The sequence below is a fragment of the Pseudophryne corroboree genome, unplaced genomic scaffold (assembly GCF_028390025.1).
Source record: "Pseudophryne corroboree isolate aPseCor3 unplaced genomic scaffold, aPseCor3.hap2 scaffold_1390, whole genome shotgun sequence".
In the NCBI taxonomy this organism is placed as follows: Eukaryota; Metazoa; Chordata; class Amphibia; order Anura; family Myobatrachidae; genus Pseudophryne; species Pseudophryne corroboree.
The window spans coordinates 119,451-140,000 of NW_026968017.1; the positions used below are offsets into that span (position 1 = coordinate 119,451).

At 47.1% G+C, this 20,550-nt stretch overlaps 21 non-coding genes and 3 pseudogenes across 21 annotated transcripts; 19 read left to right on the top strand and 5 right to left on the bottom strand.

Moving 5' to 3' along the window:
* Positions 1 to 3,373: 3,373 nt before the first annotated feature.
* Positions 3,374 to 3,537, top strand: LOC134995487 (U1 spliceosomal RNA). The gene has a single exon (XR_010198266.1). It is a non-coding gene; the product is annotated as a U1 spliceosomal RNA (small nuclear RNA).
* A 152-nt stretch (positions 3,538 to 3,689) lies between these two features.
* LOC134995486 (U1 spliceosomal RNA) lies at positions 3,690 to 3,852 on the top strand. The gene has a single exon (XR_010198265.1). It is a non-coding gene; the product is annotated as a U1 spliceosomal RNA (small nuclear RNA).
* A 674-nt stretch (positions 3,853 to 4,526) lies between these two features.
* Positions 4,527 to 4,690, top strand: LOC134995478 (U1 spliceosomal RNA). The gene has a single exon (XR_010198257.1). It is a non-coding gene; the product is annotated as a U1 spliceosomal RNA (small nuclear RNA).
* Positions 4,691 to 4,842: 152 nt separating this feature from the next.
* Positions 4,843 to 5,004, top strand: LOC134995493 (U1 spliceosomal RNA). Its single transcript, XR_010198271.1, has one exon. It is a non-coding gene; the product is annotated as a U1 spliceosomal RNA (small nuclear RNA).
* Positions 5,005 to 5,675: 671 nt separating this feature from the next.
* LOC134995480 (U1 spliceosomal RNA) lies at positions 5,676 to 5,839 on the top strand. The gene has a single exon (XR_010198259.1). It is a non-coding gene; the product is annotated as a U1 spliceosomal RNA (small nuclear RNA).
* Positions 5,840 to 5,991: 152 nt separating this feature from the next.
* On the top strand, positions 5,992 to 6,154 carry LOC134995496 (U1 spliceosomal RNA). Its single transcript, XR_010198272.1, has one exon. It is a non-coding gene; the product is annotated as a U1 spliceosomal RNA (small nuclear RNA).
* Positions 6,155 to 8,782: 2,628 nt separating this feature from the next.
* On the top strand, positions 8,783 to 8,946 carry LOC134995476 (U1 spliceosomal RNA). Its single transcript, XR_010198255.1, has one exon. It is a non-coding gene; the product is annotated as a U1 spliceosomal RNA (small nuclear RNA).
* Positions 8,947 to 9,098: 152 nt separating this feature from the next.
* Positions 9,099 to 9,261, top strand: LOC134995492 (U1 spliceosomal RNA). The gene has a single exon (XR_010198270.1). It is a non-coding gene; the product is annotated as a U1 spliceosomal RNA (small nuclear RNA).
* A 661-nt stretch (positions 9,262 to 9,922) lies between these two features.
* LOC134995498 (U1 spliceosomal RNA) lies at positions 9,923 to 10,086 on the top strand. The gene has a single exon (XR_010198274.1). It is a non-coding gene; the product is annotated as a U1 spliceosomal RNA (small nuclear RNA).
* Positions 10,087 to 10,238: 152 nt separating this feature from the next.
* On the top strand, positions 10,239 to 10,380 carry LOC134995490 (U1 spliceosomal RNA; annotated as a pseudogene).
* A 694-nt stretch (positions 10,381 to 11,074) lies between these two features.
* LOC134995479 (U1 spliceosomal RNA) lies at positions 11,075 to 11,238 on the top strand. The gene has a single exon (XR_010198258.1). It is a non-coding gene; the product is annotated as a U1 spliceosomal RNA (small nuclear RNA).
* A 152-nt stretch (positions 11,239 to 11,390) lies between these two features.
* On the top strand, positions 11,391 to 11,553 carry LOC134995491 (U1 spliceosomal RNA). Its single transcript, XR_010198269.1, has one exon. It is a non-coding gene; the product is annotated as a U1 spliceosomal RNA (small nuclear RNA).
* A 671-nt stretch (positions 11,554 to 12,224) lies between these two features.
* On the top strand, positions 12,225 to 12,388 carry LOC134995499 (U1 spliceosomal RNA). The gene has a single exon (XR_010198275.1). It is a non-coding gene; the product is annotated as a U1 spliceosomal RNA (small nuclear RNA).
* A 152-nt stretch (positions 12,389 to 12,540) lies between these two features.
* Positions 12,541 to 12,703, top strand: LOC134995497 (U1 spliceosomal RNA). The gene has a single exon (XR_010198273.1). It is a non-coding gene; the product is annotated as a U1 spliceosomal RNA (small nuclear RNA).
* A 670-nt stretch (positions 12,704 to 13,373) lies between these two features.
* LOC134995500 (U1 spliceosomal RNA) lies at positions 13,374 to 13,537 on the top strand. The gene has a single exon (XR_010198276.1). It is a non-coding gene; the product is annotated as a U1 spliceosomal RNA (small nuclear RNA).
* Positions 13,538 to 13,690: 153 nt separating this feature from the next.
* On the top strand, positions 13,691 to 13,832 carry LOC134995494 (U1 spliceosomal RNA; annotated as a pseudogene).
* Positions 13,833 to 14,526: 694 nt separating this feature from the next.
* LOC134995483 (U1 spliceosomal RNA) lies at positions 14,527 to 14,690 on the top strand. The gene has a single exon (XR_010198262.1). It is a non-coding gene; the product is annotated as a U1 spliceosomal RNA (small nuclear RNA).
* A 152-nt stretch (positions 14,691 to 14,842) lies between these two features.
* On the top strand, positions 14,843 to 14,984 carry LOC134995495 (U1 spliceosomal RNA; annotated as a pseudogene).
* Positions 14,985 to 15,678: 694 nt separating this feature from the next.
* Positions 15,679 to 15,842, top strand: LOC134995482 (U1 spliceosomal RNA). The gene has a single exon (XR_010198261.1). It is a non-coding gene; the product is annotated as a U1 spliceosomal RNA (small nuclear RNA).
* Positions 15,843 to 17,918: 2,076 nt separating this feature from the next.
* Positions 17,919 to 18,081, bottom strand: LOC134995485 (U1 spliceosomal RNA). The gene has a single exon (XR_010198264.1). It is a non-coding gene; the product is annotated as a U1 spliceosomal RNA (small nuclear RNA).
* A 152-nt stretch (positions 18,082 to 18,233) lies between these two features.
* LOC134995477 (U1 spliceosomal RNA) lies at positions 18,234 to 18,397 on the bottom strand. The gene has a single exon (XR_010198256.1). It is a non-coding gene; the product is annotated as a U1 spliceosomal RNA (small nuclear RNA).
* A 671-nt stretch (positions 18,398 to 19,068) lies between these two features.
* LOC134995489 (U1 spliceosomal RNA) lies at positions 19,069 to 19,231 on the bottom strand. The gene has a single exon (XR_010198268.1). It is a non-coding gene; the product is annotated as a U1 spliceosomal RNA (small nuclear RNA).
* A 152-nt stretch (positions 19,232 to 19,383) lies between these two features.
* LOC134995481 (U1 spliceosomal RNA) lies at positions 19,384 to 19,547 on the bottom strand. Its single transcript, XR_010198260.1, has one exon. It is a non-coding gene; the product is annotated as a U1 spliceosomal RNA (small nuclear RNA).
* Positions 19,548 to 20,208: 661 nt separating this feature from the next.
* On the bottom strand, positions 20,209 to 20,371 carry LOC134995488 (U1 spliceosomal RNA). Its single transcript, XR_010198267.1, has one exon. It is a non-coding gene; the product is annotated as a U1 spliceosomal RNA (small nuclear RNA).
* Between the last annotated feature and the right edge of the window lie 179 nt (positions 20,372 to 20,550).

Below are 20,550 nucleotides of genomic sequence, written 5' to 3' on the forward strand. Positions count from 1 at the left end.
TCTAAATTCATTCCTAAATTCACTACTTACATTAATCCTGTAGTTGGGCATTTTGAGCCTTCAATTGTGGGCATTGTTTTGTGTCCAGACCAGCAGCTGGTGGTGTGCATTTGCTGGAAAGGCATCGAAGACCTCCGATATGCTGCATCTCCTGATGTGTGTCTCCCTCAAGTGGCTGTCAGCAAATGCATGCTAGACACCCCATTCCAAGCTGATTGTGACATCACGGAACATGCATCATAGAACAGGCATGCTAGAATATGGGTCTTCAACCTGCGACCCTCCAGCTGCTGTGGAACTACATATACCAGCATGCCCTGCCTCAGTTTTAGCATACCTTAATAGCAAAACTGTGGCAGGGCATGCTGGGATGTGTAGTTTCACAGCAGCTGGAGGGCCACAGGATGAAGACCCATGTGCTAGAGCCAAGCCGCAGGTACATTGAATGCTAGCAAGCTGAATGTTTAAATCCTTTTTGTTCCGCAGCATTCCAATGCGGAAGATTCCATGGAACCAGAGATTATTCCATTGAGAAGGACATGCTGCCTGGATGACTGCACTGTGCAAATTAAATCACGGAGCCAGTTGGCTTGTGGGTGGCTCTGGTGACTGGGTGGTTGGGTGGGCGGTGTGTCGGAGGTGGAGCACATGCAAATGAATGTGTATCATCCAGCTAGTGAGAGTGAAAACTCATGCAGGAGTGTGCCTGCTTGTCAGTGGGTTATGCACCTTGCCAGGCGTCAAATCTACATGGAGCAGCTGGAGGGGACAAGAGCAGGTTTGCAAAATATAGATAGAAGAGCATATATGCTGGCGCATTCTCCATGATTGTGTCAGCTTATGTTTTGGTGCACTGCACTTTCCTTCACTAAGTTTTAGCCATTTTGGATAAACGCAAGTGTAGTTGCTTCTCGCCCTTTTGGCTGTGATCTTGTATCGTGGTTGAAGAGTCTGCTGGAGGGATTGTTTTCTTCATTGGCGAGAGACTGAAGATATTCCAGGATGGAAGGCTTGGGAACACTATCCGATTTTAAGTTGTGGAAGAGTTGAAAGACCGGATTGGACTACATTCTATGGTAAAGGATATCTTTGTATTTATTAATCCTCCCTTTATATGTGTCTGTCTTTCAATAAAGCTTCGGGCTTGTGATTCCCTCACCCTCTTACACTCCACACACATAGCCTTATTAACTGTTGTATTATTGTATAGTTTAAATGTATAGTGCAGTTCATGATTTATAGTGTAGGCTGGCCTGTGCTGTAGTTCTTGAACTGTACTATACCGACAGCATTTGTACTGTGTTTTATCTGTGCTGCAACACAGTACTTATGTGTGTAATGTTTATGTATGTTTTTTTGCTTCTTTATGTCAATAAAGACTGCTTTTTCAATCCAATATCTGAAAACAATCAATGTTTATCTTTGATGGCAATAGAAGTGGTATGATATTTGCTGCTTTTGAAAGGCAATATCTGATATGTCCCCTATCTGGGAACCATATATTAAATGGCTTTTCAGAAAAGGAAGATGGTAGAAGAGCTTTCAGTACTTGTTGGACCGATGCACATTTCCTATTCTAGCCTCCAAAAACAGATTCAGTTGCATTTTCCAGCGTGTTTTGGATGCGCCTTTGCAAATGTCTTACATCGACAAACTTATTTAGTACTATTTTGCAAATAGGGTTACATTGTTGCAACATTGTGTTCCCTAATTGCTTGATTTTTTAAATGCAACAATTGATAAAGACACCTGATAACTGCTCTGTGGAGTCTTATTTTGTGTCTACTTTTTATCTACATTTAATTCTCTACCTCTAATCAAGGCATTTTTAAGTGCTGGGGGCTGCCAGGACGTGAGGCCTACCTAGACTTTAGATCTGAATTTGAATGTACTTGTGAACTAACTTAATTTCCTACTTCTAAATTCATTCCTAAATTCACTACTTACATGAATCCTGTAGTTGGGCATTTTGGGACTTCGATTGTGGGCATTGTTTTGTGTCCAGACCAGCAGCAGGTGGTGTGCATTTGCTGGAAAGGCATCGAAGACCTCCGATATGCTGCATCTCCTGATGTGTGTCTCCCTCAAGTGGCTGTCAGCAAATGCCTGCTAGACACCCCATTCCAAGCTGATTGTGACATCACGGTACATGCATCATAGAACAGGCATGCTAGAACATGGGTCTTCAACCTGCGACCCTCCTGCTGCTGTGGAACTAGACATCCCAGCATGCCCTGCCTCAGTTTTAGCATACCTTAATAGCAAAACTGTGGCAGGGCATGCTGGGATGTGTAGTTTCACAGCAGCTGGAGGGCCACAGGATGAAGACCCATGTGCTAGAGCCAAGCCGCAGGTACATTGAATGCTAGCAAGCTGAATATTTAAATCCTTTTTGTTCCGCAGCATTCCAATGTGGAAGATTCCATGGAACCAGAGATCCTTCCATTGAGAAGGACATGCTGCCTGGATGACTACACTGTGCAAATTAAATCACGGAGCCAGTTGGCTTGTGGGTGGCTCTGGTCACTGGGTGGTTGGGTGGGTGGTGTGTCGGAGGTGGAGCACATGCAAATGATTGTGTATCATCCAGCTAGTGAGAGAGAAAACTCATGCAGGAGTGTGCCTGCTTGTCAGTGGGTTATGCACCTTTCCAGACGTCAAATCTACATGGAGCAGCTGGAGAGGACAAGAGCAGGTTTGCAAAATATAGACAGAAGAGCTCTCCAGCCTAGTTTGCTGTCTGTTTCCACTTCTCTTTTCTTGAGCCGCTCCCTTCTATGCCCTTGCGCACTATCCTGACTTCTCCCATCTGCTTACTTTGTGCCTTCCAACGCACAATGCGAACTACAGGTAGTGCTGCAGGGCCCACACCCTTTTACTTGCCATACAGAGCAGCTCTGGAGCTGTTACATTGCCAAGCTTCTGCAAGAAATCAGCTTGAATGCTTCAGGGGCTGGGGCATAGCCAACATGAGCCCCACACCGAAGGAGGGTGGAGGTGTTTAATGCGAACTAGGGGTCATCCAAGCGCCGCAAAAGGCCGCCATGCCCTGCACGCCCCTTTTCTCTTTTCATATGCAGACGAGGGTTGAAGCCAACTTTGACCCACTGCTTGGATGACATCACCATATGCAAATCCATCTGCTGCAGGCCTTCCCCCAGGAATGCTTGCACTAGTTGTTGCATTTGGTTTGTTGTTTGGGGGTGCTTCAGTATTAGGCAGCCTTCTGCCCTCCCATGTTCATCTGAAAATATGTGTTCTCCCTGCAGTTGTTGTCCCCAGATGAGAGTTCCCTTGTGCTGCCTCAGTTGAATCTTCTTTACTTGACAGAGATGTGCCTGAGCAGCGGCCCTCCCCAGCCCTATCCCAAATCATACTTATTTTGCATAGGAGATACCATGGTCATGAAGATTGTTCTCCCAGGGTGAGGTTCATTCATTGCATTCTGGGTATGCTGACCCCTGTTATTTCCCCAAATGTGGGAAACTTGACTGCATTATTTGTGGTAGTGGGGGACTGTGTTTGTGCTTTCCTCTGGTCAGCTCTGGTAAAAGTCAGATTTCTTTGTCTCAGATCTTCCTCTAGCCTTGTTCTTCTTTCGAGAGTTCCCTTGAGCTGCCTCAGTTGGATCTACTTCACTTGACAGGGGGGTGCCCAAGCAGCGACTCTCCCCAGCTCTAGCCCAAATCCTACTTACCTGCCAGGTGAGATACTATGATCATGAAGGTGCTTCTCCCAGGGCAAGGCTCACCCATTGCACTCTGGGTGTGCTGCCCCTGTGATTTCCCCAAATGTGGGAAACTTGACTGCATAATTTGTGTTTCCACTGGTCGGCTTTCATATAATTCAGATCTCTTTGTCTCAGGTCTCTCTTCAGCCTAGTTTGCAGTCTGTTTCCACTTCTTTTTTTTTGAGCCCCTCCCTTCTATACCCTTGTGCACTATCCTGACTTCTCCTCCTGTCTGCTTACTTTGTGCCTTCCAATGCACAATGCAAACTACAGGTAGTGCTGCAGGGCCCACAAACTTTTACTTGCATTACAGAGCAGCTCTGGAGCTGTTACAGTGCCAAGCTGCTGCAAGAAATCAGCTTGAATGCTTCAGGGGCTGGGGCATTGCCAACATGAGCCCCACACCGAAAGAGGGTGGGGGTGTTTAATGCAAACAAAGGGTCATCCAAGCGCCGCAAAAGGCCGCCATTCCCTGCATACCCCTTTTCTCTTTTCATATGCAGATGAGGGTTCCAGCCAACTTTGGCCCACTGCTTGGATGACATCACTGTATGCAAATCCGTCTTCTGCAGACCTTCCCCCAGGAATGCTTGCACTAGTTGTTGCATTTGGTTTGTTGTTTGGGGGTGCTTCAGTATTAGGCAGCCTTCTGCCCTCCCATGTTCATCTGAAAATATGTGTTCTCCCTGCAGTTGTTGTCCCCAGATGAGAGTTCCCTTGTGCTGCCTCAGTTGAATCTCCTTTACTTGACAGAGATGTGCCTGAGCAGCGGCCCTCCCCAGCTCTATCCCAAATCATACTTATTTTGCATAGGAGATACCATGGTCATGAAGATTGTTTTCCCAGGGGGAGGTTCATTCATTGCATTCTGGGTATGCTGACCCCTGTGATTTCCCCAAATGTGGGAAACTGGACTGCATTATTTGTGGTAGTGAGGGACTGTGTTTGTGCTTTCCTCTGGTCAGCTCTGGTAAAAGTCAGATTTCTTTGTCTCAGATCTTCCTCTAGCCTTGTTCTTCTTTCGAGAGTTCCCTTGTGCTGCCTCAGTTGGATCTCCTTCACTTGACAGGGGGGTGCCCGAGCAGCGACCCTCCCCAGCTCTAGCCCAGCTCCTACTTATCTGCCAGGTGAGATACTATGATCATGAAGGTGCTTCTCCCAGGCAAGGCTCACCCATTGCACTCTGGGTGTGCTACTCCTGCGGTTTCCCCAAATGTTGGACACTTGACTGCATAATTTGTGTTTCACCTGGTCGGCTCTCGTATAATTCAGATCTCTTTGTCTCAGGTCTCTCTCCAGCCTAATTTGCAGTCTGTTTCCACTTCTCTTTTCTTGAGTTGCTCCCTTCGATGCCCTTGCGCACTATCCTGACTTCTCCCGTCTGCTTACTTTGTGCCTTCCAACGCACAATGCAAACTACAGGTAGTGCTGCAGGGCCCACACCCTTTTACTTGCCTTACAGAGCAGCTCTGGAGCTGTTACAGTGCCCAGCTGCTGCAAGAAATCAGCTTGAATGCTTCAGGGGCTGGGGCATAGCCATCATGAGCCCCACACCGAAGGAGGGTGGAGGTGTTTAATGCGAACTAGGGGTCATCCAAGCACCGCAAAAGGCCGCCATGCCCTGCATGCCAATTTTCTCTTTTCATATGCAGACAAGGGTTGAAGCCAACTTTGACCTACTGCTTGGATGACATCACCATATGCAAATCCATCTGCTGCAGGCCTTCCCCCAGGAATGCTTGCACTAGTTGTTGCATTTGGTTTGTTGTTTGGGGGTGCTTCAGTATTAGGCAGCCTTCTGCCCTCCCATGTTCATCTGAAAATATGTGTACCTCCTGCAGTTGTTGTCCCCAGATGAGAGTTCCCTTGTGCTGCCTCAGTTGAATCTCCTTTACTTGACAGAGATGTGCCTGAGCAGCGGCCCTCCCCAGCCCTATCCCAAATCATACTTATTTTGCATAGGAGATACCATGGTCATGAAGATTGTTCTCCCAGGGTGAGGTTCATTCATTGCATTCTGGGTATGCTGACCCCTGTTATTTCCCCAAATGTGGTAAACTTGATAGCATTATATGTGGTAGTGGGGGACTGTGTTTGTGCTTTCCTCTGGTCAGCTCTGGTAAAAGTCAGATTTCTTTGTCTCAGATCTTCCTCTAGCCTTGTTCTTCTTTCGAGAGTTCCCTTATGCTGCCTCAGTTGGATCTCCTTCACTTGACAGGGGGGTGCCCGAGCAGCGACCCTCCCCAGCTCTAGCCCAACTCCTTCTTACCTGCTAGGTAAGATACTATGATCATGAAGGTGCTTCTCCCAGGGCAAGGCTCACCAATTGCACTCTGGGTGTGCTGCTCCTGCGATTTCCCCAAATGTGGGAAACTTGACTGCATAATTTGTGTTTCCCCTGGTCGGCTCTCGTATAATTCAGTTCTCTTTGTCTCATGTCTCTCTCCAGCCTAGTTTGCTGTCTGTTTACACTTCTCTTTTCTTGAGGCATTCCCTTCTATGCCCTTGCGCACTATCTTGACTTCTCCCGTCTGCTTACTTTGTGCCTTCCAACGCACAATGCGAACTACAAGTAGTGCTGCAGGGCCCACACCCTTTTAGTTGCCTTACAGAGCAGCTCTGGAGCTATTACTGTGCCCATCTGCTGCAAGTAATCAGCTTGAATGCTTCAGGGGCTGGGGCATAGCCAACATGAGCCCCACACCGAAGTAGGGTGGAGGTGTTTAATGCGAACTAGGGGTCATCCAAGCGCCGCAAAAGGCCGCCATGCCCTGCACGCCCCTTTTCTCTTTTCATATGCAGACGAGGGTTGAAGCCAACTTTGACCCACTGCTTGGATGACATCACCATATGCAAATCCATCTGCTGCAGGCCTTCCCCCAGGAATGCTTGTACTAGTTGCTGCATTTGGTTTGTTGTTTGGGGGTGCTTCAGTATTAGGCAGCCTTCTGCCCTCCCATGTTCATCTGAAAATATGTGTTCTCCCTGCAGTTGTTGTCCCCAGATGAGAGTTCCCTTGTGCTGCCTCAGTTGAATCTCCTTTACTTGACAAGGGAGGCATTTTGGATTTTTTCTTTGGGTACCCTTACACCTGATGGTCTGAATGAGAGCATTGAACTGAACAACATTGGCAGTCTCTGAAGATTTTATCTATTGATTTACCTAATATATTATTTATTGAATATCCATTTATTGTATGTTTAATAAATAAACAAAATTATTAGAAGTAGCTATTTTGGAAACAGCTTTCCTCTTAGGATGAAACTGTATAATCCTGTTGTGTGTATTCCTTTAAAATTCCTTAGTAAAATCCACTAATAATGATGAACATCAGATTTCTTCCTCCATCCTCTTTTTACACTTTCTCTTGGTTCTATATATATATATTTTTTTCTATTTTTATTTTTTCCCCCTCCTTCTCCCAAAAGGCCCCCCTCCCTCCCCCCCCCCTCCCTGTTTTAAATTTTAAAATCTTTAAATATTTAAATCTTCGAATCCTTAAATTGTCTGTTTAATATTTATTTTTTCTTCAATTCTTTTTGTTGTTTAAACAGCAATGTAATTATTCCAGGGGTTAAAATAATGAAATATAGAAATAATATTAACAAAAATTAAAGGTAAAAATGAATTGATAGAATGATCCCATTAAAAGTAAATAAATAATATGGATGTTAAGCTGAGCGGGTTGGATTCGAACATGGGACTAGCTGCATAGAGTGCATTTGATGTTTCCCCTGCGCCACAAGAACTGCTTTAGTAGTGGCATGGATTTATGTTACCCTAAAAGGTTTTATATAAGTAAATGGGGATCCTTAGTGCTGAGTCTCTGAATTATGTATATGTGATTATAGATATGAGGTATTGATTGAAAGATTATAGGTTAATCTGTATATAGATTATATATTTTCTGTTATTTTTTAAACCACCTTGTTGCTTATTTTATTATTATTTTTAATCACCATGTTGCTTATTTTTATATTATGAAATGCCTTTATATGTGCAATTGCAATTAGAAAGTTGTTCCATATGTGAGTCATTACATGTATGCATCCAATTAGTACATGTATGTATCCAATCAACTAATTAGTAATACTATTGGTCCGGTGCATTTTAAAAAGAGCCTGCTAGGCTGCTGATGTATCCTCTGACGAAACCGCTCTTGGATAACAGCGGAGAAACGCGTAAGGAAGGTGATTACCGGACACTCTGATTGCTGAGATATAAGCCCGTTCATGAACGAGCTACATCACGGCGGACGTCTGATGTAAAGACAGCGGTGAAGGGGAAAAAGCAATTTGAGACCGAGCAAAAGGAGGTCTCTACCCCACGGCAGGAAGAAATATCCCGACCGCGAGTGCCAATAAGATCCAGCCACGGTTAACGGGGGTCGTAGCATACCGCTGTGTTTCACCAACCATCACAGCGCTCTCCCCCTGTTTTCTTTCATTACTCACGTGAGTTACATATGAACTTTAACTGCAGTAAATAAGAGGCGTTGGTTACAACTGTTGCTGTTCATCCACAAGAAGGAATTTAATGTATCAATTACAATTGTAAAGTAACGATTAAATTACAACAGCTGTATCCAGGAGGATTTTTTGGACACTTTAATAAACATTCCGTTGTCATCAAGGGCAATATGAAATAGATCCTGATTACATTTAGATATGGATAGTGGTGCCTATATATGTTGACTCCATTGTATTTTATTGAATGTGGGTTTCTTCTGTCTATATATATTTTTTAAAAATAAAGAGCTTGTATATTTTATTTTTTGCGCTCCCTTGATAACAAGTGTGATTATCTTTAAAATTTGGTTTATTATTGGTAGAACAGTACTACCTATGGGAGCACCATTTTATAATATATGGTGAAAATTAATAGATGTATAAAGATTAAATAAGCAACAAATTTGTGAAATAGATAAGTTTTGATAGGAGCACTGGGTTCTATATATATATATTGACATTTGGTTATATATATGTATAGACTTTATAAATTCTTGACAGAGATGTGCCTGAGCAGCGGCCCTCCCCAGCGCTATCCCAAATCATACTTATTTTGCATAGGAGATACCATGGTCATGAAGATTGTTCTCCCAGGGTGAGGTTCATTCATTGCATTCTGGGTATGCTGACCCCTGTGATTTCCCCAAATGTGGGAAACTCGACTGCATTATTTGTGGTAGTGGGGGACTGTGTTTGTGCTTTCCTCTGGTCAGCTCTGGTAAAAGTCAGATTTATTTGTCTCAGATCTTCCTCTAGCCTTGTTCTTCTTTCGAGAGTTTCCATGTGCTGCCTCAGTTGGATCTCCTTCACTTGACAGGGGGGTGCCCAAGCAGCGACCCTCCCCAGCTCTAGCCCAAATCCTACTTACCTGCCAGGTGAGATACTATGATCATGAAGGTGCTTCTCCCAGGGCAAGGCTCACCCATTGCACTCTGGGTGTGCTGCTCCTGCGGTTTCCCCAAATGTTGGACACTTGACTGCATAATTTGTGTTTCCCCTGGTCGGCTCTCGTATAATTCAGATCTCTTTGTCTCAGGTCTCTCTCCAGCCTAGTTTGCTGTCTGTTTCCATTTCTCTTTTCTTGAGTTGCTCCCTTCTATGCCCTTGCTCACTATCCTGACTTCTCCCGTCTGCTTACTTTGTGCCTTCCAACGCACAATGCAAACTACAGGTAGTGCTGCAGGGCCCACACCCTTTTACTTGCCTTACAGAGCAGCTCTGGAGCTGTTACAGTGCCCAGCTGCTGCAAGAAATCAGCTTGAATGCTTCAGGGGCTGGGGCATAGCCCCACACCGAAGGAGGGTGGAGGTGTGTAATGCGAACTAGGGGTCATCCAAGCGCCGCAAAAGGCCGCCATGCCCTGCACGCCCCTTTTCTCTTTTCATATGCAGACGAGGGTTGAAGCCAACTTTGACCCACTGCTTGGATGACATCACCATATGCAAATCCATCTGCTGCAGGCCTTCCCCCAGGAATGCTTGCACTAGTTGTTGCATTTGGTTTGTTGTTTTGGGGTGCTTCAGTATTAGGCAGCCTTCTGCCCTACCATGTTCATCTGAAAATATGTGTTCTCCCTGCAGTTGTTGTCCCCAGATGAGAGTTCCCTTGTGCTGCCTCAGTTGAATCTCCTTTACATGACAGAGATGTGCCTGAGCAGCGGCCCTCCCCAGCCCTATCCCAAGTCATACTTATTTTGCATAGGAGATACCATGGTCATGAAGATTGTTCTCCCAGGGTGAGGTTCATTCATTGCATTCTGGGTATGCTGACCCCTGTGATTTCCACAAATGTGGGAAACTCGACTGCATTATTTGTGGTAGTGGGGGACTGTGTTTGTTCTTTCCTCTGGTCAGCTCTGGTAAAAGTCAGATTTATTTGTCTCAGATCTTCCTCTAGCCTCGTTCTTCTATCGAGAGTTTCCTTGTGCTGCCTCAGTTGGATCTACTTCACTTGACAGGGGGGTGCCCGAGCAGCGACCCTCCCCAGCTCTAGCCCAACTCCTACTTACCTGCCAGGTGAGATACTATGATCATGAAGTTGCTTCTCCCAGGACAAGGATCACCCATTGCACTCTGGGTGTGCTGCTCCTGCGATTTCCCCAAATGTGGGAAACTTGACTGCATAATTTGTGTTTCCCCTGGTCAGCTCTCATATAATTCAGATCTCTTTGTCTCAGGTCTCTCTCCAGCCTAGTTTGCTGTCTGTTTCCACTTCTTTTTTCTTGAGCCCCTCCCTTCTATACCCTAGTGCACTATCCTGACTTCTCCTCCCGTCTGCTTACTTACTGCCTTACAATGCACAATGCAAACTACAGGTAGTGCTGCAGGGCCCACACCCTTTTACTTGCCTTACAGAGCAGCTCTGGAGCTGTTACAGTGCCCAGCTGCTGCAAGAAATCAGCTTGAATGCTTAAGGGGCTGGGGCATAGCCAACATGAGCCCCACACCGAAGGAGGGTGGAGGTGTTTAATGCGAACTAGGGGTCATCCAAGCACCGCAAAAGGCCGCCATGCCCTGCACGCCCCTCTTCTCTATTCATATGCAGATGAGGGTTGAAGCCAACTTTGACCCACTGCTTGGATGACATCACCATATGCAAATCCATCTGCTGCAGGCCTTCCCCCAGGAATGCTTGCACTAGTTGTTGCATTTGGTTTGTTGTTTGGGGGTGCTTCAGTATTAGGCAGCCTCTGCCCTCCCATGTTCATCTGAAAATATGTGTTCTCCCTGCAGTTGTTGTCCCAAGATGAGAGTTCCCTTGTGCTGCCTCAGTTGAATCTCCTTTACTTGACAGAGATGTGCCTGAGCAGTGGCCCTCCCGAGCTCTATCCCAAATCATACTTATTTTGCATAGGAGATACCATGGTCATGAAGATTGTTTTCCCAGGGTGAGGTTCATTCATTGCATTCTGGGTATGCTGACCCCTGTGATTTCCCCAAATGTGGGAAACTGGACTGCATTATTTGTGGTAGTGAGGGACTGTGTTTGTGTTTTCCTCTGGTCAGCTCTGGTAAAAGTCAGATTTCTTTGTCTCAGATCTTCCTCTAGCCTTGTTCTTCTTTCGAGAGTTCCCTTGTGCTGCCTCAGTTGGATCTCCTTCACTTGACAGGGGGGTGCCCGAGCAGCGACCCTCCCCAGCTCTAGCCCAGCTCCTACTTACCTGCCAGGTGAGATACTATGATCATGAAGGTGCTTCTCCCCGGGCAAGGCTCACCCATTGCACTCTGGGTGTGCTACTCCTGCGGTTTCCCCAAATGTTGGACACTTGACTGCATAATTTGTGTTTCACCTGGTCGGCTCTCGTATAATTCAGATCTCTTTGTCTCAGGTCACTCTCCAGCCTAATTTGCAGTCTGTTTCCACTTCTCTTTTCTTGAGTTGCTCCCTTCTATGCCCTTGCGCACTATCCTGACTTCTCCCGTCTGCTTACTTTGTGCCTTCCAACGCACAATGCAAACTACAGGTAGTGCTGCAGGGCCCACACCCTTTTACTTGCCTTACAGAGCAGCTCTGGAGCTGTTACAGTGCCCAGCTGCTGCAAGAAATCAGCTTGAATGCTTCAGGGGCTGGGGCATAGCCATCATGAGCCCCACACCGAAGGAGGGTGGAGGTGTTTAATGCGAACTAGGGGTCATCCAAGCACCGCAAAAGGCCGCCATGCCCTGCATGCCAATTTTCTCTTTTCATATGCAGACGAGGGTTGAAGCCAACTTTGACCCACTGCTTGGATGACATCACCATATGCAAATCCATCTGCTGCAGGCCTTCCCCCAGGAATGCTTGCACTAGTTGTTGCATTTGGTTTGTTGTTTGGGGGTGCTTCAGTATTAGGCAGCCTTCTGCCCTCCCATGTTCATCTGAAAATATGTGTACCTCCTGCAGTTGTTGTCCCCAGATGAGAGTTCCCTTGTGCTGCCTCAGTTGAATCTCCTTTACTTGACAGAGATGTGCCTGAGCAGCGGCCCTCCCCAGCCCTATCCCAAATCATACTTATTTTGCATAGGAGATACCATGGTCATGAAGATTGTTCTCCCAGGGTGAGGTTCATTCATTGCATTCTGGGTATGCTGACCCCTGTGATTTCCCCAAATGTGGTAAACTTGACAGCATTATTTGTGGTAGTGGGGGACTGTGTTTGTGCTTTCCTCTGGTCAGCTCTGGTAGAAGTCAGATTTCTTTGTATCAGATCTTCCTCTAGCCTTGTTCTTCTTTCGAGAGTTCCCTTGTGCTGCCTCAGTTGGATCTCCTTCACTTGACAGGGGGGTGCCCGAGCAGCGACCCTCCCCAGCTCTAGCCCAACTCCTTCTTACCTGCTAGGTAAGATACTATGATCATGAATGTGCTTCTCCCAGGACAAGGCTCACCAATTGCACTCTGGGTGTGCTGCTCCTGCGATTTCCCCAAATGTGGGAAACTTGACTGCATAATTTGTGTTTCCCCTGGTCGGCTCTCGTATAATTCAGATCTCTTTGTCTCATGTCTCTCTCCAGCCTAGTTTGCTGTCTGTTTACACTTCTTTTTTCTTGAGCCGCTCCCTTCTATGCCCTTGCGCACTATCCTGACTTCTCCCGTCTGCTTAATTTGTGCCTTCCAACGCACAATGCGAACTACAGGTAGTGCTGCAGGGCCCACGCCCTTTTACTTGCCTTACAGAGCAGCTCTGGAGCTGTTACAGTGCCTAGCTGCTGCAAGAAATCAGCTTGAATGCTTCAGGGGCTGGGGCATAGCCAACATGAGCCCCACACCGAAGGAGGGTGGAGGTGTTTAATGCGAACTAGGGGTCATCCAATTGCCGCAAAAGGCCGCCATGCCCTGCACGCCCCTTTTCTCTTTTCATATGCAGACGAGGGTTGAAGCCAACTTTGACCCACTGCTTGGATGACATCACCATATGCAAATCCATCTGCTGCAGCCTTCCCCCAGGAATGCTTGCACTAGTTGTTGCATTTGGTTTGTTGTTTGGGGGTGCTTCAGTATTAGGCAGCCTTCTGCCCTCCCATGTTCATCTGAAAATATGTGTTCTCCCTGCAGTTGTTGTCCCCAGATGAGAGTTCCCTTGTGCTGCCTCAGTTGAATCTCCTTTACTTGACAGAGATGTGCCTGAGCAGCGGCCCTCCCCAGCCCTATCCCAAATCATACTTATTTTGCATAGGCGATACCATGGTCATGAAGATTGTTCTCTCAGGGTGAGGTTCATTCATTGCATTCTGGGTATGCTGACCCCTGTGATTTCCCTAAATGTGGGAAACTCGACTGCATTATTTGTGGTAGTGGGGGACTGTGTTTGTGCTTTCCTCTGGTCAGCTCTGGTAAAAGTCAGATTTCTTTGTCTCAGATTTTCCTCTAGCCTTGTTCTTCTTTCGAGAGTTCCCTTGTGCTGCCTCAGTTGGATCTCCTTCACTTGACAGGGGGGGTGCCCGAGCAGCGACCCTCCCCAGCTCTAGCCCAACTCCTACTTACCTGCCAGGTGAGATACTATGATCATGAAGTTGCTTCTCCCTGGGCAAGGATCACCCATTGCACTCTGGGTGTGCTGCCCCTGTGATTTCCCCAAATGTGGGAAACTTGACTGCGTAATTTGTGTTTCCCCTGGTCGGCTCTCATATAATTCAGATCTCTTTGTCTCAGGTCTCTCTCCAGCCTAGTTTGCTGTCTGTTTCCACTTCTTTTTTCTTGAGCCCCTCCCTTCTATACCCTTGTGCACTATCCTGACTTCTCCTCCCGTCTGCTTACTTTGTGCCTTACAATGCACAATGCAAACTACAGGTAGTGCTGCAGGGCCCACACCCTTTTACTTGCCTTACAGAGCAGCTCTTGAGCTGGTACAGTTCCCAGCTGCTGCAAGAAATCAGCTTGAATGCTTCAGGGGCTGGGGCATGGCCAACATGAGCCCCACACAGAAGGAGGGTGGGGGTATTTAATGCAAACTAGGGGTCATCCAAGCGCCGCAAAAGGCCGCCATGCCCTGCATACCCCTTTTCTCTTTTCATATGCAGACGAGGGTTGAAGCCAACTTTGACCCACTGCTTGGATGACATCACCATATGCAAATCCATCTGCTGCAGCCTTCCCCCAGGAATGCTTGCACTAGTTGTTGCATTTGGTTTGTTGTTTGGGGGTGCTTCAGTATTAGGCAGCCTTCTGCCCTCCCTTGTTCATCTGAAAATATGTGTTCTCCCTGCAGTTGTTGTCCCCAGATGAGAGTTCCCTTGTGCTGCCTCAGTTGAATCTCCTTTACTTGACAGAGATGTGCCTGAGCAGCGGCCCTCCCCAGCCCTATCCCAAATCATACTTATTTTGCATAGGCGATACCATGGTCATGAAGATTGTTCTCTCAGGGTGAGGTTCATTCATTGCATTCTGGGTATGCTGACCCCTGTGATTTCCCCAAATGTGGGAAACTTGACTGCATTATTTGTGGTAGTGAGGGACTGTGTTTGTGCTTTCCACTGGTCAGCTCTGGTAAAAGTCAGATTTCTTTGTCTCAGATCTTCCTCTAGCCTTGTTCTTCTTTCGAGAGTTTCCTTGTGCTGCCTCAGTTGGATTTACTTCACTTGACAGGGGGGTGCCCGAGCAGCGACCCTCCCCAGCTCTAGCCCAACTCCTACTTACCTGCCAGGTGAGATACTATGATCATGAAGTTGCTTCTCCCTGGGCAAGGATCACCCATTGCACTCTGGGTGTGCTGCCCCTGTGATTTCCCCAAATGTGGGAAACTTGACTGCGTAATTTGTGTTTCCCCTGGTCGGCTCTCATATAATTCAGATCTCTTTGTCTCAGGTCTCTCTCCAGCCTAGTTTGCTGTCTGTTTCCACTTCTTTTTTCTTGAGCCCCTCCCTTCTATACCCTTGTGCACTATCCTGACTTCTCCTCCCGTCTGCTTACTTTGTGCCTTACAATGCACAATGCAAACTACAGGTAGTGCTGCAGGGCCCACACCCTTTTACTTGCCTTACAGAGCAGCTCTTGAGCTGGTACAGTTCCCAGCTGCTGCAAGAAATCAGCTTGAATGCTTCAGGGGCTGGGGCATGGCCAACATGAGCCCCACACAGAAGGAGGGTGGGGGTATTTAATGCAAACTAGGGGTCATCCAAGCGCCGCAAAAGGCCGCCATGCCCTGCATACCCCTTTTCTCTTTTCATATGCAGACGAGGGTTGAAGCCAACTTTGACCCACTGCTTGGATGACATCACCATATGCAAATCCATCTGCTGCAGCCTTCCCCCAGGAATGCTTGCACTAGTTGTTGCATTTGGTTTGTTGTTTGGGGGTGCTTCAGTATTAGGCAGCCTTCTGCCCTCCCTTGTTCATCTGAAAATATGTGTTCTCCCTGCAGTTGTTGTCCCCAGATGAGAGTTCCCTTGTGCTGCCTCAGTTGAATCTCCTTTACTTGACAGAGATGTGCCTGAGCAGCGGCCCTCCCCAGCCCTATCCCAAATCATACTTATTTTGCATAGGCGATACCATGGTCATGAAGATTGTTCTCTCAGGGTGAGGTTCATTCATTGCATTCTGGGTATGCTGACCCCTGTGATTTCCCCAAATGTGGGAAACTTGACTGCATTATTTGTGGTAGTGAGTGACTGTGTTTGTGCTTTCCTCTGGTCAGCTCTGGTAAAAGTCAGATTTCTTTGTCTCAGATCTTCCTCTAGCCTTGTTTTTCTTTCGCGAGTTCCCTTGTGCTGCCTCAGTTGGATCTCCTTCACTTGACAGGGGGCTGCCCGAGCAGCGACCCTCCCTAGCTCTAGCACATGTAAGTTTGTTTTTATTTTACTACATTGTGGTTTGTGGCTCTATACCATGTAATGCATGTCTTTTAACAGTAGTCAAGTCTTCCAATGTGCTTGTTAGTGAAACCCAATACATAGCTTTATTTAATTTTGTTTCTTCAAATATTGAATGCATATGTCTTATAACTTTTTTTTTTCAATATATAAACATTTTTATTATAAGATTTTCAATGACACAAGTACATCCAAGTTGCAGATTATGGGTTGTGAAGGACAAATCAACCATATAAACAATTTAAGCAATTTAAATTGCATGCAGGTAGTAGAATATCAAACTCCTTGGATGAGAGTTGGTCGTAATAAACTAGGATAGAAAAGAATAAAGTAGAAAATAAGATTTTAAACCTACCGGTAAATCTTTTTCTCGTAGTCCGTAGAGGGTGCTGGGGACTCCGTAAGGACCATGGGGATAGACGGGCTCCGCAGGAGACATGGGCACTTTAAGAAAGACTTTAGTTCTGGGTGTGCACTGGCTCCTCCCTCTATGCGCCTCTATGCCACAGTTAGAGAAACTGTGCCCAGAGGAGACTGACAGTATGAGGAAAGGATTTTGTTAATCCAGGGCAAGATTCATACCAGCCACACCAATCACACCGTATAACTTGTGATAAACTATCCAGTTATGAGTACGAAAAAACAACATACTGTAGCATCAGTGCAGGACCGATGCAACTATAACATAACCCTTATTGAAGCAATAACTATATACAAGTATTGCAAAAGTAGTCCGCACTTGGGACGGGAGCCCAGCATCCTCTACGGACTACGAGAAAAAGATTTACCGGTAGGTTTAAAATCTTATTTTCTCTAACGTCCTAGAGGATGCTGGGGACTCCGTAAGGACCATGGGGATTATACCAAAGCTCCAAAACGGGCGGGAGAGTGCGGATGACTCTGCAGCACCGATTGAGCAAACATGAGTTCCTCCTCAGCCAGGGTATCAAACTTATAGTATTTTGAAAAGGTGTTTGAACCTGACCAAGTAGCAGCTCGACACAGCTGTAGTGCCGAGACCCCTCGGGCAGCCGCCCAAGAAGAGCCCACTTTCCTCGTGGAATGGGCCTAGACCGATTTTGGTAACTGCAATCCAGCCATAGAATGTGCTTGCTGAATCGTGTTACAAATCCAGCGAGCAATAGCCTGCTTTGAAGCAGGGGCACCAATCTTGTTGGTTGCATACAGGACAAACAGCGCTTCAGTTTTCCTGACTCTAGCCGTCCTGGCCACGTAAATTTTCAAAGCCCTGACCACATCAAGTAACTCGGAATCCTCCAAGTCACGCGTAGCCAAAGGCACCACAATAGATTGGTTCATATGAAAAGATGAGACCACTTTTGGTAGGAATTGAGGATGGGTCCGCAATTCCGCTCTATCCACATGGAACACCAAATATGGGCTTTTATGTGACAAAGCCGCTAATTCCGACACTCGCCTAGCCGAAGCCAAGGCTAATAACATGACCACCTTCCACGTGAGATATGTTAACTCCACCGTTTTAAGGCTGCTAAAAACTGCTAGCGAGCAATCAACTCAGAATGACCCCCATAGTGTACTGCAAGAAAATATCTGTAAATCCAATGGTACCGTAAGTGCGGTATATACTCGCACTTCTTTGCGGGGCGAGAACATCTCCCCTAAGTGAAGTCAGCCCTATGAATAGAGTTTGTGTGATCCCTGTGCAGCAGTCACAGAAAGGGTTCATCTCTGCAGTTTGTCACTCAAATTACATTGTTGCATTTTTTCTAGAAGTGGATCTGAGAGCTGTTACCCGCAGACCAGCTACAATAATTATCCTGGGATAGTGCGCAAGGGCATAGAAGGGAGCGGCTCAAGAAAAGAGAAGTGGAAACAGACAGCAAACTAGGCTGGAGAGAGACCTGAGACAAAGAGATCTGAATTATACGAGAGCCGACCAGGGGAAACACAAATTATGCAGTCAAGTTTCCCACATTTGGGGAAATCGCAGGAGCAGCACACCCAGAGTGCAATGGGTGAGCCTTGCCCTGGGAGAAGCACCTTCATGATCATAGTATCTCACCTGGCAGGTAAGTAGGAGTTGGGCTAGAGCTGGGGAGGGTCGCTGCTCGGGCACCCCCCTGTCAAGTGAAGTAAATCCAACTGAGGCAGCACAAGGAAACTCTCGAAAGAAGAACAAGGCTAGAGGAAGATCTGAGACAAAGAAATCTGACTTTTACCAGAGCTGACCAGTGGAAAGCACAAACACAGTCCCTCACTACCACAAATAATGCAGTCAAGTTTCCCACATTTGGGGAAATCACAGGGGTCAGCATACCCAGAATGCAATGAATGAACCTCACCCTGGGAGAACAATCTTCATGACCATGGTATCTCCTATGCAAAATAAGTATGATTTGGGATAGGGCTGGGGAGGGCCGCCTCTCAGGCACATCTCTGTCAAGTAAAGGAGATTCAACTGAGGCAGCACAAGGGAACTCTCATCTGGGGACAACAACTGCAGGGAGAACACATATTTTCAGATGAACATGGGAGGGCCGAAGGCTACCTAATACTGAAGCACCCCAAAACAACAAACAAAATGCAACAACTAGTGCAAGCATTCCTGGGGGAAGGCCTGCAGCAGATGGATTTGCATATGGTGATGTCATCCAAGCAGTGGGTCAAAGTTGGTTTCAACCCTCGTCTGCATATGAAAAGAGAAAAGGGGCGTGCAGGGCATGGCAGCCTTTTGCGGCGCTTGGATGACCCCTAGCTCGCATTAAACACCTCCACCCTCCTTCGGTGTGGGGCTCATGTTGGCTATGCCCCAGCCCCTGAAGCATTCAAGCTGATTTCTTGCAGCAGCTGGGCACTGTAACAGCTCCAGAGCTGCTCTGTAAGGCAAATAAAAGGGTGTGGGACCTGCAGCACTACCTGTAGTTCGCATTGTGCGTTGGAAGGCAAAAAGTAAGCAGACGGGAGAAGTCAGGATAGTGCGCAAGGGCATAGAAGGGAGCGGCTCAAGAAAAGAGAAGTGGAAACAGACAGCAAACTAGGCTGGAGAGAGACCAGAGACAAAGAGATCTGAATTATACGAGAGCCGACCAGGGGAAACACAAATTATGCAGTCAAGTTTCCCACATTTGGGGAAATCGCAGGAGCAGCACACCCAGAGTGCAATGGGTGAGCCTTGCCCTGGGAGAAGCACCTTCATGATCATAGTATCTTACCTGGCAGATAAGTAGGAGTTGGGCTAGAGCTGGGGAGGGTCGCTGCTCGGGCAGCCCCCTGTCAAGTGAAGGAGATCCAACTGAGGCAGCACAAGGAAACTCTCGAAAGAAGAACAAGGCTAGAGGAAGATCTGAGACAAAGAAATCTGACTTTTACCAGAGCTGACCAGAGGAAAGCACAAACACAGTCACTCACTACCACAAATAATGCAGTCGAGTTTCCTACATTTGGGGAAATCATAGGGGTCAGCATACCCAGAATGCAATGAATGAACCTCACCCTGGGAGAACAATCTTCATGACCATGGTATCTCCTATGCAAAATAAGTATGACTTGGGATAGGGCTGGGGAGGGCCGCTGCTCAGGCACATCTCTGTCAAGTAAAGGAGATTCAACTGAGGCAGCACAAGGGAACTCTCATCTGGGGACAACAACTGCAGGGAGAACACATATTTTCAGATGAACATGGGAGGGCAGAAGGCTGCCTAATACTGAAGCACCCCCAAACAACAAACCAAATGCAACAACTAGTGCAAGTATTCCTGGGGGAAGGCCTGCAGCAGATGGATTTGCATATGGTGATGTCATCCAAGCAGTGGGTCAAAGTTGGCTTCAACCCTCGTCTGCATATGAAAAGAGAAAAGGGGCGTGCAGGGCATGGCGGCCTTTTGCGGCGCTTGGATGACCCCTAGTTCGCATTAAACACCTCCACCCTACTTCGGTGTGGGGCTATGCCCCAGCCCCTGAAGCATTCAAGCTGATTTCTTGCAGCAGCTGGGCACTGTAACAGCTCCAGAGCTGCTCTGTAAGGCAAGTAAAAGGGTGTGGGCCCTGCAGCACTACCTGTAGTTTGCATTGTGCGTTGGAAGGCACAAAGTAAGCAGACGGGAGAAGTCAGGATAGTGCGCAAGGGCATAGAAGGGAGCAACTCAAGAAAAGAGAAGTGGAAACAGACAGCAAACTAGGCTGGAGAGAGACCTGAGACAAAGAGATCTGAATTATACGAGAGCCGACCAGGGGAAACACAAATTATGCAGTCAAGTGTCCAACATTTGGGGAAACCGCAGGAGCAGCACACCCAGAGTGCAATGGGTGAGCCTTGCCCGGGGAGAAGCACCTTCATGATCATAGTATCTCACCTGGCAGGTAAGTAGGAGTTGGGCTAGAGCTGGGGAGGGTCGCTGCTCGGGCACCCCCCTGTCAAGTGAAGGAGATCCAACTGAGGCAGCACATGGAAACTCTCGAAAGAAGAACAAGGCTAGAGGAAGATCTGAGACAAATAAATCTGACTTTTACCAGAGCTGACCAGAGGAAAGCACAAAAACAGTCCCCC